We start from the raw sequence: 12533 nt of genomic DNA on the forward strand, positions 1-12533 counted from the left end.
ATATTAGTAGTATTCGTATTATTATTCATTTGTATTCCGTCCTCCCCTACAGAGATCTGCTCAGGGCGGATCACAGAACAATTTTGCCCTGGAGAGTCATAGATGATTGCCTGCTTCTTGCAAGGGGTACAGTATCTGCAGGAGAAAGTCTCTGAAAGTTTGAGTCCAGGGGCAGCATGAAGATGGAAGAACATGTATTCCATCATTTTCTCATTTTAAATTTCAAGTTTAAAATTTTGTAAATCAAACCCCCAAACAGAAAGAAATGAAAGCAAACAAAAAGTGGAACAATAATGGTGAAAAGATACAAATACATCCATGTGCAATTCTGGTCTCTGTGTCCTACACTTTAATATTGATAAAGCTGAAAACTCTTCAATCCATTGAATTACTGGAGGTGGGCATTTCTCTTTCAAGAGTTTTACTGTCAATCTTTTAGCAACAGGAAGGTCACAGAGGTCTATTTTATTTGACCATAGTCTCCAAGAGATTAACAGGAATGCAGACTAATACTAGAATGGGCACAATCAGAGGTGTTTCACTTCACTAGTCAACCACCCTGTTCAGATCTCCTGATAAGCTAGATGGGCCCAACTCTGATATCTTGGCCTGTGCTGTATTTTACATCTTAATCACTCACAAAAAGGTCAGGATAGAATGAATACTGGGGATGCTAATGTCCAGTTCAACTGTCTGCCTAACAGGACATAAGCAGCCCCAGCATCAATTCTATCAGGACCTTTTGAGAGTGCTTAAGAAGATACAGCACAGGCCAAGATATCAGAGTTGGGCCCATCTAGCTCATCAGGAGATCTGAACAGGATCGTTGACTAGTAAAGTGAAATGCATTATGCCACTAGGCGTGCCCATGATAGGATTAGTCTGCCTTCCTGTTAGCCATCAAGGACAACAAAGGGAATGGTAAGGTTAGAGATCAGTAGCGCATCTTAGAGACCAAGTTGCCAAAGACAGATGCCCTGTGGGTGGGTATTCAAAGGCAGGTTTTCCCCCTGTGATTAGGTTAGGATCCCTCCCTCCTCAGAAAGTCCAGGGGAAAGGGGAGGAAAATCAGGTGCAATGGAGGAGGAGGAGTTGGTTTTTATATGCTGACTTCTGCTACCACTTAAGGCAGAAGCAAACCAGCTTACAATCACCTTCCCTTCCCCACAACAGACATCTTGTGAGGTAAGTGGGGCTGAGAGAGCTCTGTCAGAGCTGTGACTAGCCCAAGGTCACCCAGCTGGCTTCCGGTGTAGGAGCAGGGAATCAAACCCAGTTCTCCAGATCAGAGTCCACTGCTCCAAGCCACTGCTCTTAATCACTACATTACATTGGCTCTCTGGGTGCTTTTCCTTTTGCTTACTTCATTTGTACCCCTTCTTTCTCTCCTATAGGGACCAAGAGCAGCTTAAACTGTTCCCCTTTCCTCCATTTTATCCTCAAGTCACCCTGCCCCCCCCCGCCTGGTGGCCACCGTTCATGCCAGGACTTCAGAGTGGTACCTCACTTCCGGTTCTCAGTCAGATCTGGCCATCAGTCAGCTATTGACCCAATGAACCAGAAATCACCACAGAGACAGTCAGAATCCAAGCAGATGGCTTTTACTGGTCAAATAGGTTATACAGTGCATATAGGATAAGATGACAGCTATGAGGGTCTAGCTCGTTAGTTGGCAATATAAGGCTTCAAAAAGGCGGGTGATTATAGACCACACAAAGCATAAACAGAGCACACTTTCCCAGGAGTAGCGTTCCCAGGCTTTGGTATGTGACACTGTCCTTGAAGTCTGGACAGTTCAGCAAAGGAACAGAGGCAACAGAGAAACCGAGATAACAGCCTGACATCCTGCTCCCCTTAAGGCCCCCTCCCATCCTGTAAGGGGGCTGGTCTGTCTGGGTAGGCAATGTGAAAGGCGTTGAAGAGCTTGGGGGCGGAGACATCTCGTGTGCGAACCCACTCATCATAGGCAAGGGGGAAGTGTTTCCAGCGAACTAGGTATTGTAAAATTCCATGGTTAATACGGGAGTCTAGGACCTTGGAGACCTCGAAATGTTCTTCCCCCCCCCCCACCATTATGGGCTGTTCGGGAGGCATTTCTGGATGCCATTGCGGAGAAGCAATATGGGGTTTCAGTAGGCTGATGTGGAAAACGGGGTGCACACGTCTTAAGGTTTTGGGGAGAGATAGTTCCACCGTGACAGGATTTATGATGCGAGTGATGGGAAATGGGCCAATGTACTTAGCGGTAAGCTTATGGCACGGTCGGGTGGAACGCAAATTCTTGGTGGATAGGTAGACCAGGTTACCTACTTGTGGATCCCCACCGGGGGACCGATGCTTATCGGCTTGTGCTTTGTATAAGCGCTTGGCTCGGGCAAGATTGCTAATCAGCCAGGGCCACGTAGTGCGGAGGGTGTGTGCCCAAGAGGCAATGTCGGCATCCCCTTCCCCTTCCACATCCTCCACAGGGGGGATAGGACCGAAATCCTGTCCATATATTGCATAAAACGGGCTGAAACCAGTGGACTGATGTACAGCATTATTGTAAGCATATTCTGCAAAAGGTAACAGTTCTACCCAGTTATCTTGGTGGTAATTGACATAACAGCGCAAATAACATTCAAGTACAGCATTAACACGTTCGGTCTGGCCATCCGTTTGGGGATGGTATGCACTAGACAATCCCTGCTCCAGCCCCACCAATTTGAGAAAAGCTTTCCAAAGCTTTGCAACAAAGCTACTGCCGCGGTCGCAGATTATTTTGCGCGGAAACGAATGTAGTCTAAAGACATGTGACACGAAGAGGCGGGCCAATTTCTGAGCGGAGGGGATCCCTGCGCATGGAATCAAATGTATTTGCTTGGAAAATAAGTCAGTGATAACCCATAGTACAGTTTTCCCCCCGCTGAGAGGGAGATCCGTCATAAAATCCATAGCAATCACTTCCCAGGGTTTGGAGGGTATTTCAAGCGGTTGCAGTAGTCCTGGGGGCTTGCCTTGAGATCGTTTGACTGTGGCGCAAATAGGACAGCTGCGAATAAAAGAGTCAATATCAGAACGCATTCCCCCCCACCAAAACTGTCTGCGCAACAAGTGAAGGGTCTTTAGAAACCCAAAGTGCCCTGCGGTTTTCATTCCATGGGCCAAGTGTAAGACGTCTTTTCGGAGCGCTTTGGGTACATACAGTTTTGAGTCTTTGTACCAAGAGCCCCCTTGTTCAATAACACCAGGAGGCAGGGTTTGATTAGAATGTTCCATAAGGCAGTGTTCCCGCAGGGACTTTATGAAAGAATCAGAGACGGGAACCCCCCCCCCCTCGTTCAAAATAGTAGTAGGAGCATGTAGGGGGGTTGGCGAGGGGGAAATGCTTACGTGTTGCGGTGCGTAGACCCCGGGCGGTCGGGCGGCCGGTCGAGTTGGAGGAGTCGGAGCCGGAGCCGGAGCTATCGTGGTGTCCCGTCTCGGAGGTAGGAGAGTAGTCGGTAGGGGTGGAGGAGTTTGCCTGCTGGTGACTGTGTGTTGTCGCTGGGGCAGCGTTTGGGATCGGGTTTGTACAGCCAATACGGGCAGGGCTTCTCTTTGTGCGGGCGTAAATAGAGAGTCTGTTGGCCGATCGAGTTTTGCTCGGTATTGAGGCAATCGGGAGAGAGCATCTGCGAGAACGTTTTGTTTTCCTGGGACATGCTTCAGGACAAAACGAAACTGAGCAAAGAATTCCGCCCAACGTTGTTGTTTTGCGGATAATTTATGGGTTCCTGTGAGAGCGGCCAGATTCTTGCGATCAGTCCAAACTTCGAAGGGGACTTTGGACCCTTCTAGGAACTGTTGCCAAAGGGTAAGAGCATGGTGAACAGCTGAGGCTTCTTTCTCCCAAATAGGCCAGTTCAATTGGGAGTGCGCAAACGTCTTAGAGAAATAAGCGCAAGGATGGAGGAGACCATTAGGTCCTTTTTGCAGCAGGCCCCCCCCCCCATAGCTACGTCGGAGGCATCGACTTGCACAATGAACATTCGATTAGGGTCTGGGTGCCGTGGCACCGGTTCTGATGTGAAAAGCCATTTGAGAGCTACAAAGGCGGCTTGGCATTGGCTTCCGGTGGTGCGCTGGGATGAGTAAGACGTTCCCTCAGGCTGTCCTGGGGGAAATCCAAGTTTGCGCTAATTTAGGGGTGATATATGCACCCCAATCCGACCCTTGCAAGTGGGTCGGACAGCAGGAACTCCCTGCAGCCCGCAAATGCAGTGTGACCTCCCAAAGACTCTGAGGGAGCTTTATAAGTCCCCCAGAGCTCTGGAAGCCGGTCCTGCGAGGGCAAATAGGGAAAGGAATCGCCAAAACGCAACTTTGGCATAAGGCTCTACCCTCCACCACCTTAACACCAACATAAAGGACTATTTTAAGAGAAGAACCTCACCTCTCGATGCCTAAGTGAGTACAAAGAACCCTTCGTCTTTTACTGGCATTTTCGAATAACCGGGGGGTAGATGAAGATATTCCCAGTACCTCTGCTCCTCCCTTATTTTAATCGGGAAAGTTTGATTTGTAAATTCCATCAGGATTAGCGGCAGGAGCCTTATCAAATAGATCAGCTTAAATCAAAACAAAGAGTTGGAAGGACGCTTAGATGACGGACCAAAATCTCTACCAATGAGAAGCAACTCTGAGGGAAGGGGAGGGCGAATTTCTTCCTGATTCTCTGGTGAAAAAGAATTTCCTGCCACGTTAGCAGCAAGGGATTCATCAGACCGGAAGCCCCTCTATACCACCCTCTCTATCATCTGAGTCACAACAACAGGAAGCAAGCTGGAGGACCGGATACGCGTCGCACTTGAGTAACACAGAAATAATTCCTGAAGGAAACAACCATCGAGATGAGGCGGTAGAAGGTCCACGGCAAATACAACTTCCGGAATACTTCCTGGTAGATCCGACCTAGAGCGTCCAGTAAAACTCGTTGGTATTTTAAAACTTTATTAAGCTGTTTTAAAGCCAAATTTGGCTCTTTTCAACCCAAAAAAATTATTAAGCTGATCATTGAATTACCCTCTATTAACCACCACCTGGAGGGCCCTGTCTGAGGACATGACTTTTACCAGCTTTATTCCAATGTAAATGTCTGGAACCCGATCCCGTTCTGGCTCACTGCATAGCCCTGCCTATACTAAACTGAAGGACTCAGCACAAGTTTTAGCTATGGATAAGAAATTGCAGGATATGTTAGCCAAACAAACAGAGGCAACAAATAAGCAGCTTGAACAGATGTCTACACAGATGTCTACACATACGGCACAGCTAACTTCTATGATGACAAATCTAGGCCAAGCATCTCAAGCTATTGACCACAAATTGGATGTGGTAACAGGAGATCTTAAAGAAGTAAAAACTCAAATGAGTACTATGCAGTCAGATATGCAAGCAATGGATTCATCAATAAAGAAAGTGATGGAAGAGCATAAGGATACAAAGAAAAAATTAGCAAGCCAAGAAAAACAGATTGAAACAATACAATTAAATCAGACAGCTCTAAAAAATCAAATAGCCATGATGGAGATGAGAGTGAGAGAGACCAACCTTCGTCTGCGCAATCTTCCAGATATGATGGGAGATAACAAAGAAACTGTAGTCCCAAATCTGGCTTACCTGTTTCAGATGGACCAACAAGAATTGAACCAAGCTATTAACAGAGTATACAGAATACCATTACCTGCTAGAATGAAAAGATCTAAGCCAAGAGACCTGATGATAGTGTTCTATGACACTAGGATTAAGGATAAGATCATGAAGATGCATTATGACAACCCGGTGTCAGCAGGAGACATTCCTCTAATTTTATTAAAGGACATACCAAGACATTTACTCTCACAGAGGAATAATTACAAAGAATTTGTGTCTGTTTTGAAAGCTAATGGTATCAAATATCGCTGGATTATGCCACAAGGCTTGGCTTTTACCTACAAAGAAATGAAAATGACAATTACATCTACAGCAGATGTGGGAAAATTTCTGAGAAAATATAAATCAGATCTTAAAGGATTGACTGGAGATCAAAAGGAAGAGGAAGAAGAACAACAACAAGAAGAAGAATCACAGGGAGCAGCAGGAGGAACTAAATTATAGACTGCATATTTTGCTTCAATAATCATTGTATCATGGCAAAAGTAATTTCTTGGAATGTGAATGGTTTGAATGAAAAAATTAAAAGGGCTAGAATTTTTAAATATCTACAGAAGTATAAATACTCCCTAATTTGTTTACAAGAGACTCATATAGCAAAAAAACACAAAAAATATTTGGATAGGCAAATGCTTGGACAAGCATTTGTGGCATCGGCCAAAACAAAAACTAAGGGAGTAGTAATATATGCTCATTCTAGCCTTAGTCCTGAACTACTATATAAAGACAACGAAGGGAGAATTGTAATTATAAAAACCAAAATATTGGGGCAAAAGACGATTGTGGTAGGAATATATGCTCCCAATGAAGGAAAAACAAAATTTTATGGACAATTGCATGAACTGATCTCTCAGTATGCCAATGACCAGATTTTATTGATGGGTGACTTAAATGGCGTTATTCTCCCAATTTTGGATAAAAAATCAAAAGCAAAAGACGAAAATGAAGGATGTTTACCTAAAACTTTCTTCACCATGGCTACAGAACTGGAATTACAAGACATCTGGAGAATAATGAATATTACAGCCAAAGAATATACCTTTTATTCAGCGAGACATGACTCACACTCCAGAATAGACATGATTTGGTCTAGTAAATCAATTTTTACGCAACTACGTAAAATACATATTTTACCAAGAACTTTTTCTGATCACAATCCGGTTACATTTGAGTGGAACAATAAACAAGCATTTAGATGGCGATTGAATGATAAACTTTTAAAGGAAAATAAGATTCAAAAAGAATTATATGATCTGATTAAAGATTTTTTTGAAGTCAATCTTAATGAAGAAACTACGTTGAATATAGTGTGGGATGCATTTAAAGCAGTTCTAAGAGGATTTATGATACAGAAACATGTAGCGTGGAGGAAAACTCAACTACAATTTACCAATAATATACTTTGGGATTTACAAAATTTGGAACAAAAACTTGTTATGGCGTTACAAGAAGAAGAGAAAAATGAAATACAAATGAAGATTTCTGTATCTAAACATCAATTAAATTTGGTCATAATGGAGGAAATGAACAAAAACTTAAAACTTGCCAAACAAAAATATTTTGAACATGCTAATAAACCTGGGAAATTTTTAGCAACACAACTGAAAGACTCATTTCAGAAGAAGATTATAACAAAAATTCAAACTGCTAAAGGACCAGTTCATTCAACTACAGATATACAAAAAGAATTTGTTTCATTTTACACTAAGCTGTATCAGAAAGAAAATATTTCAAAACAGAAAATAGATAAGTTTTTAAGTTCAATACAGATGAATATTCTTTCAATAGACCAACGAGAATGGATAGATGCTCCAATCACAAGGGAAGAAATACAAGAAGCAATAATGAAACAAAAACCGGATAAGACACCTGGACCAGATGGAATTACTGCTCTATTTTATAGAACATTTAGTGACAACTTAGCAGACTTTTTTGTATCACTTTGTAATACAATTTTGGATAAGGGAGTAGCCCCAGAAACTTGGTCGCATGCATACATATCATTGATACCCAAGGAAAGAAGAGACCCAGAAAAAACATCAAACTATAGACCTATTTCGTTGTTAAATGTGGACTATAAGATTTATGCCTCGGTCTTATCGAATAGGATAAGAAAATTTATTAAAGACCTTATACATGAAGATCAGGCGGGCTTTATTCCAGGAAGGCAAATTAAAGACAATATAAGAATCTTATTGGACTCATTAGAATATTATGATCAGAATATACAACGATCAGCCGCCTTTGTATTTTTGGATGCGGAAAAAGCCTTTGATATGGTCTCATGGGGCTTTATGGAAAAAACATTGGTAAAATTAAATTTTGGAGACCGTTTTTTGAAAGGTATATCGGCTATTTACACATCCCAACATGCGAAAATTTTGGTGAATGAATCAATGTCGGAAAATTGTCAAATTAAGAAAGGAACTAGACAAGGCTGTCCTTTGTCTCCGTTATTATTTTTGTTGGTGTTGGAAACATTATGTTGTAAACTAAGGAGTATGGAGGACATTCGCGGTCTAAAAATTAAAAAACATGAATTTAAACTGAGAGCATTCGCGGATGACCTCCTGTTAATTCTGGAAAACCCAACACAATCAATGAAGTTACTACAAGAGACTCTGGACGACTTTGGGGAAGTATCGGGATTTAAAATTAATCAAGAAAAAACAAAGACAATATTCAAGAATTTATCAGAAATAGAACAACAGGAATTCATCTCGTTTACGGGTTGGGAGAAGGCCAATAAAGTTAAATATCTGGGAATCTGGATCTCAGTGAAGAACAAAGAATTGTTAACTAACAACTACTTTAAATTATGGGGTAAAATAAAAACTGATATGATTATTTGGTCAAATAAAAAGTTGTCACTATTGGGACGTATTTCAACAATTCAAATGAATGTGTTACCAAGGATGCTCTTCTTATTCCAAAATTTGCCTATAATATCACATGTTAAATACTTTGATACTTGGAGGAAGGACATTTTAAACTTCATCTGGCAAGGGAAAAAACCGAGGATTGCTTATAAATACTTGGTGGACCTTAAAGTTAGAGGAGGTTTAGCACTACCAAACTTTCAACTTTACGCTGAAGCGGTAGCCTTAACATGGCTAAAAGACTGGATAACCTTATCAAATACACGTTTACTGGAGCTTGAAGGCTTTAATAATATTAGTGGATGGCATGGCTATTTATGGTATGACAAAATTAAGATACAAGCATCATTTAGGAATCATATAATCAGGTCCTCTCTACTGCGCATCTGGATGAAATATAAACATATTTTGGAACCAACAACTCCGATGTGGATTTCACCGCAAGAAATGCTAACACTACGTCCACTTAGACCGGACAAATTTATAATTTACCAGGAATTAATTAATTGGGAGGGGAAAAAATGTTCATTAAAGGAATTTCAATTTCTCAAAGAGGATTTACAATGGTTGCAATATTGTCAGATTAAATCAGTTTTTGTACAAGATATGAAAAATGGATTTTCTAAAGAAAAGTCCCCTTTCCACAAGATGTTACTAAAGAACAATTTGAAACTGATCTCTAAAATGTACAATCTACTTTTAACATTATATTGTGAGCAGGAGATAATTAAACCAACTATGATTGACTGGGCCCAAAATATCGGACATGATATTGCTTTAAATAAATGGGAAAGACTTTGGTCAAAAGATTTGAAAGGAATAAATGCGCAATCAATTCGAGAAAACATTTATAAAATGATGTATAGATGGCATTTAACACCTAAGAAGATGGCAAAGATATATAAAGTGACATCCCCTAAATGTTGGAAATGTAATAAGGAAATTGGTTCCTTTTACCATATGTGGTGGACTTGTGATAAAGCTAAAGATTTTTGGGATATGATATACAATGAACTGAGACTAATAGTACAAAAAAATATACCCAAAACACCAGAAATGATGCTATTAAGTATGATACCTGACGACTTGCTAATACAAAGAACTTTTTTGATCTATGCTACAACAGCTGCGAGACTGCTTTATGCAGCAAAATGGAAGGGGGCAGAAATTCCCTAGAAAAAAGACTGGATTGGGAAAATGTTTGAATTGGTGGAAATGGCAAAACTTACAGCCATTTTAAATGAAAAAGACAATGTTCGATTTTTAGGGGAATGGGAGGATTGGATGAAATATTGTGAATATGAATTAAAACTGGGGAAAATGGAAGAATACTTATTAATCTGATCTAGAGGACACAATTAATATTAAGAGTTATAATCATTTATATTAATAGAAGATGTTTTACGAAAGTTAAATGAATTTATGATAGTTAAGATCAGACCAATTACGATGGGATGAATATTTTATTAAGAGGCGGAGAGAGGTGATGGGGAAGTCATAAATTTTCCTCTAATTTGTTTTTTTTTTTGTTATGAATTCAAGAAACTATAACAACATAGAGTTAGAATTTTGAATTTCATATTGCTTTTATTGTTGTTTACTATCATGGAAAATTTGTATTATAAAAACCAATAAAATTATTATAAAAAAAACAAAGGCGGCTTGGCATTGATCAGTCCACAGTATTTTAGCGGAGGGCAATGTGGCAGAGTTTTTTTTACCTTTGGTTTTTAGAAGGTTGGTGATGGGCAGTGCTATTTGGGCGAAGTTTGGAATAAATCCACGGTAAAAATTAGCAAAGCCCAGGAATTGTTGTACTTGCTTGCGGTTGGAGGGAGGTGTCCATTCAAGGACGGAACGGACCTTGTCCGGGTCCATGCTAAGGCCATGGTGGGAGATTATGTATCCCAAGAAAGTTATTTTGCTCTGGTGAAATTCGCATTTAGCCAGCTTTGCGAAGAGTTGGTGGGTGCGTAGGCGGTGTAGAACTTCTCGGACCAATGTGACATGCTCGTCCATGGTTTTTGAATAAATGAGAATGTCGTCCAGATAAACCACTACTCCGCGGTACAGCAAATCATGAAGGATTTCATTAATGAGTTGCATGAAGACCCCCGGGGCCCCTTTTAACCCGAAGAGCATCACAAGGAATTCGAACATTCCAAAGCAGCTAGAGAAGGCAGTGAGGGGTTCGTCTCCCTCTCGGATGCGGACGCGGTAGTAGGCTTCTACTAGGTCTAATTTAGAAAAAATACGTCCTTCTTGTAGTTGTCCCAAGATATCTGAAATTAGTGGTATAGGATAGGCGTTGGTTTGAGTAACTGCATTGAGTTTTCGGAAGTCAATGCAGAGGCGTAGGTCGCCCTCCTTTTTTCGGACAAAAAACGCGGGGGCTGAGTTGGGAGCATTCGATGGGCGAATGAACCCTCTGGCAAGATTTTTGTCCAAAAAGTCTCGAAGCACAGTGCGCTCGGAAGTGCTCATTGGGTAGATTTTACTTTTGGTTAATGTGCAGTCTTTCACCACTTCAATTGCACAGTCGGTGGCCCGGTGAGGGGGTAAGGCATCACATTCTTTAATGTTAAAAACATCCGCGAAGTCTTGGTATATTCCAGGGAGGGCCGGTGTTGATGGGATCTCGGAGAGTAATGCCGAAGCAGGTGGAGACAGCATCGCAACTTGCTGTCGGTGCTGATCGCATTTAGGGTTGTCAAAGGAGATTGTGTTCGTGTCCCAATCGATACTGGGGCAATGACCTTTAATCCAGTTAATTCCCAGGACCACCTCGAATCGAATAGGGGCTATGGTAAAGTCGATTTGTTCCCAGTGGGAGCCAATTCCCATCGCCACCCCTATAGTGCGATGATCAACTGGACCCCCTTTGAAATGGCTCCCATCCATTTGGGCAAATTGGACGGGGGCTGGTAAAGCCTCGGACTCGACTTTGAGTGCTGCAAATGTGGCTGCGCTTATGAGAGTGCGACTGCAACCAGAGTCAATAAGTGCTTTAACGGGTAGTTGGGGGCCACCTTCATGATGTTGTAGAATGGCGTCTACATAAACGGTGGTTTCTACTTCCTTTACTTTGGTGGGAGCTGTCGGTTTAGCAGGAGAATCTGCAGAGGTCTGTGGAGACGCTCCACTCACCACAGACCGGAGCCGTTTTTTGACAAATCAAGGGGAGATTCCAGGTTTAAAGCCGGAGAAGTCCATGGGTTCTCTTCGTCCGAAGAGGGAAAGTTGTCCCCCAATGGGGCACTTGTAATCCGAGACCCGGCTGGGTCAGTTGATACAGGCAGAACGGATGAGTCTCCAGCGTGAAGTGCAGAGGGTGTGGGTCTTCCCAGCGCTGCGCTGCGGGTGGCCGCGGTGCCTCTGCGTTGCGGTCGTCCCCTAGCTCGAGTTGTCGTGCTGGGATGAAAGGGTTCAGGGCGGTAAGGGCAGACCGCTGCGAAGTGGCCCTGTTCCCCACAAATGAGGCAGGCACCCCTTTGAAATCGGGTTTCGCGATCCTGGAGTGGACGCGTCGGCTTCCGTATAGCGGGGGGTGGTGCCTTGGGCTGGGGCTTTGGGGCGCTTTTCTCCTTGTGTTTTTGGCGGACAAGGGAAATGAAGCGCCGGCGGCTTTCTACTTCTTCGGCTAATAGAATCCAATCCTCGAGAGTGTCGGGATCGCCCCGCATGTACGACCAGTTCAGGACGTCAGGGTGTAAGGCTTCCCTGAAATGGTGAATTAGGGTGGCCTCGGGCCAGCCCACAATTTTGCTCGCCAGTCTTTGAAATTCATCGGCAAACTCTCGGACTGGAGTAGAGCCCTGTCTTAGTTGTAGTAGTTCGGCTTTGGCCCGTTCCCCCAGAAAGGGGTCCTCAAACCTCCTACGTAAGGCAGTCATGAAATTGTTGAGGGAACGGATAGAGCGGGATCGGGTGTCGAATTGGAGCACCATCCAGTCGGCCGCTTTGCCTGTCAGAAGGGAAGCT

Source organism: Euleptes europaea, chromosome 5, assembly GCF_029931775.1.
Source record: "Euleptes europaea isolate rEulEur1 chromosome 5, rEulEur1.hap1, whole genome shotgun sequence".
Taxonomy (NCBI): Eukaryota; Metazoa; Chordata; class Lepidosauria; order Squamata; family Sphaerodactylidae; genus Euleptes; species Euleptes europaea.